The sequence below is a fragment of the Oryx dammah genome, unplaced genomic scaffold (genome assembly GCF_014754425.2).
Source record: "Oryx dammah isolate SB20612 unplaced genomic scaffold, SCBI_Odam_1.1 HiC_scaffold_21, whole genome shotgun sequence".
Taxonomy (NCBI): Eukaryota; Metazoa; Chordata; class Mammalia; order Artiodactyla; family Bovidae; genus Oryx; species Oryx dammah.
Genome location: NW_024070205.1, coordinates 36,167,121 through 36,170,861, shown reverse-complemented (window position 1 = coordinate 36,170,861; position 3,741 = coordinate 36,167,121). Strand labels below are relative to the sequence as shown.

The window sequence follows — 3,741 nt, the reverse complement described above, 5'->3', positions numbered from 1 at the left end:
CTGGGGACCCCGGAGGGCCTGGAACAGAACTGTCCCCGCTCAGGTCGTCTGTGTCTGTCCCCTGCCAGGTCCTTCCCGCCCCCCGCCCCGGGCCCAGTGGCCTGGGATCCTCGGGACCCTTTAGGCCCGTGGGAGGAGGGCGGTCCTTTGGACGTCCACGGATAATGGGGAATCAGAACGCGGACTGGCCCCCTGGTCCGAGGCGGGGACTGTCCCTGCTGTGTGGCCTGGGATGGCCCTCTGCAAGTGTCTGTGCTTTACTGAACTTCCCATGTTTATTTATTACCGGCGAGAGCTGAAACTCGGGATCAGGAGAAGGAGACGGAGACGGAGGCGTGGGGTGGGGGTTGGGGGGGGGGGGTGGACGGGTGGTGTCCGGGAGCTGCGAGGACGGGAGTGTCTTCTTTGCATCACTGGCCCTTGCTCTCCCGCCCTGCTCTCCTCTCCTTCTGAACTAGGAAGGGAAACTACCGATTGAAATCCGATTTTGTCTTGGGGTTTAAAATGACAATAATAAACAACACGGACTAACCCAAGGACATTTTGCCTAATAGCACATAGCAGACCAAGGCGTGTCCTGGGAACACGTACTAATGTTTCCAAGAAATTGACCTGTGCTTGAAACTACCTCTGATGAAGAAGCCAAAGAATCATTTTTAAAGCAAAAAGGAGACAACTAAAAGAACCTATCGTATAGCACAGGAAGCTAGCAGCACTCTGTAATGACCTATATGGGAAAAGAATCTAAAAAAGATGGATATATGTATATGTATAAGTGATTCACTTTGCTTTTCAGCAGAAACTAAGACAACATTGTAAATCAACCACACTCCAATAAAAATTAATTTTAAAAAATAACTAAAGTAAAAGGGAAAAGTGGCCAGACTCAAGCTCTGCCAGGACTTTCCTGATTTTTTCTTCTCCACCTTCCATACAGTTTGATTCATTACAGGGAATTTATATTAGGATTTTATCCAGAAAAGGACCTCAAAACTAATTTTGGGGTCCTTGTCTCTAGATTAGGTACTCTCTAATCTCTCACAATGGAGAAAGTGTTTGCTAAGAATACTTGTTTGCCAAGAATTCTGACGAGAATTTGGGTCCCAGATCTCATTCCCACATCATTATTATTAACATATATTATTAAGCATCATTAATCTAAAGTGTAAATATATCACGTGGCTAAGAATCTAGCAGGGAAGGCAGAATTTAGTCTGGTAAAACACTTGAATTTGTAACTATAAAAGAGCTCTAAAGAAGGGTTGGGGAGCTGGTCAGGGAAGTCTTCCCTAAAAAAGGGAGCTTGAGCTCAAGTGGGAAAGAAAGATGAATAGACCAGTGCTGAAGCTGAAGCACCAACATTTTGGCCACCTGATGTGAAGAGCCGACACGTTGGAAAAGACCCTGATGCTGGGAAAGATTGAGGGGAGGAAAAGAAGGGGTGACAGAGGATGAGACGGTTGGATGGCATCACTGACTCAATGGATGTGAATTTGAGCAGGCTCTGGGAAATAACAGAGGACAGGAAAGCCTGGTGTGCTGCAGTCCATGAGGTCCCAAAGAGTCGGACACAACTTAGCAGCTGAACAACAGCAAACCAAAGGCGGATGAGATGGCGATGGCGTCGTGAAGAGATCCCTCCAGATAAGGAACAGTAAATGCCAAGGCCCTGTGGTAGAAGAGAAGTGGCAAGGTCAGTACAGCTGAAGAGCATCAGACAGGAAGAGTGAATGAAGAAGGAGGCTGGGGAAGTGGGTAGGGCCAGACTTATAGCCTTATAGGTGAGAGAGCTTGGATTTTGTTCTAGGAGAAGAGAAAAGGCATGAGAGGATGGAGGGTGATCAGAGCTGTGTTTTTAAAAGTTCACTGTGGCCGCCTAGAAGAGAAGTGATGCGGAGACAAGAGACCAGTGGATTTGGGGAAGAGAAGATCGATTCATTCTTTGCTGTTGAACTGGCAAAAGATGGGCTTTCCCGGGTGGCACCAGTGATCAAGAATCCACCTGCCAATGCAGGAGACACAAGAGACTCAGTTTCAATCCCTGGGTCAAGTAGATCCCCTGGAGGAGGAAATGGCAACCCACTCTGGTATTCTTGCCTGGAGAATTCCATGGACAGAGAAGTCTGGCAGGCTACAGTCCATAGGTCTGCAAAGAGTCAGACATGACTGAAATGACTGAGCACAGACACAGGCAGAGATGCCAGTTGCTTGAACTGTAGGGTAGCAGAGATTAGAGAAATACATGCATTTGAGAGATACTTAGGATGGAAATTGGCAAAACTTGATGACTGACACCAAAGGGAATTAAGAGGATCCTTGTATTACTGTTGTAATACAAACAAAAAATAAAAATGGTCTTTCTGAAAATGAAGCTTTTCAGAAATTAAAAAGAAAAAGTTTATATGGGAAAATGTAACCAAGATGTGAGATGTTGAATTAGCATCACGCAGCAGGGTGGCAAATCCCTGGGCTGTTCTTGAAACTGAACAGGACCCTGTGCAGCTCCTGGGCACAAAAGCCTTTCTGTGTACCCCATTTCTTGTTTGTAGGGAACAGACTCCAACCTCCATGATTCCCTGAGTCCCAAAGGGTAGAATTGAGCTGTTGCTCTTCTGGGAAGGGAGGGAAAGTAGAGACAAGACAAACAGCCAACAAATACAATACAGCCTTGGGGTAGGGTCCTGGTTCTGCCTCAAGGGATACACATAATGATATCTTTAAACTCTTTGTAGAACCCAAACTCCACAACAAATGGAAGATGTCAGCATTCTTCATTCCAGAGAAGCTCTCTAGATTAAAGGAACCACAGAAACCCATCAGATCACCAGAGACTAGTTTAAAGGAGTTTAGGCACACACTCTAATCTTATCAGCAATCCCCTCCTTGAACTATTGCTGTAAAACTCATCATCCAGTGCTCCTGGGTTGGGACCCAGTTTGTGAAGGGCATGAGTCCTCTCTGTCCCTCTTTGCCTGGCAAAGCAATAAAGCTATTGTTTTCTACTTCACTCAAAACTCTGTCTCTGAGATTCAGCACTAGTGCAGAGGCCGAGTTTTAGGCATCATTCTGAGATCAGACGATGATACCAGGGCTTCGGAACAGTGCTGATGTCATCTCTACTAGGAATGTTCTGGAGTATTTAAAGTTTTGTTGTGGGCCTTTATTGCAGAGACTGCTGTAGGTTCCCTAGTGAAAAGTGAACACTCAGTCGTGTCTGACTCTTTGCGAGCTATGGACTGTAGCCTGCCAGGCTCCTCTGTCCATGGGATTCTTCAGGCAAGAATATTTGAGGAGGTTTCAACACCTTCCTCCAAGGGATCTTCCCGATCCAGAAATTGAGCCCGTGTCTCTTAGGTTTCCTGCATTGGCAAGTGGATTCTTTACCACTAGGGCCACCTGGGAAGCCTATATATATGTGTGTGTATGTGTCAGCCGCTCAGGCGTGACTGACTCTGCAACCCTGTGGACTATAGCCCACCAGGCTCCTCTGTCCAAGGGATTCTCCAGGCAAGAGTACGGTAGTGGGTTGCCACATATGTAAGACTATATATGTATACACACGTGTGTGTGTATATATATATGCCTATGTATACATATATATATATAAGCTTATGTATATATATGTGTGTGCATAAACAAATGGGTTTTTGCTTTCAAGATGGCAAAGTAGAAGGACATGCGCTCATTTTCTGCTGTTGAGAACTCCAAAATTACAACTCGCTAATGAACAATCATCAACAG

General features: G+C 45.8%; 1 protein-coding gene across 1 annotated transcript in view; it reads right to left on the bottom strand.

Moving 5' to 3' along the window:
• LOC120880177 (solute carrier family 2, facilitated glucose transporter member 5-like) overlaps positions 1–3,741 on the bottom strand; it is a 36,544-nt gene that overhangs the window by 21,390 nt on the left and 11,413 nt on the right. The gene's annotated exons all lie outside the window — the stretch shown is intronic.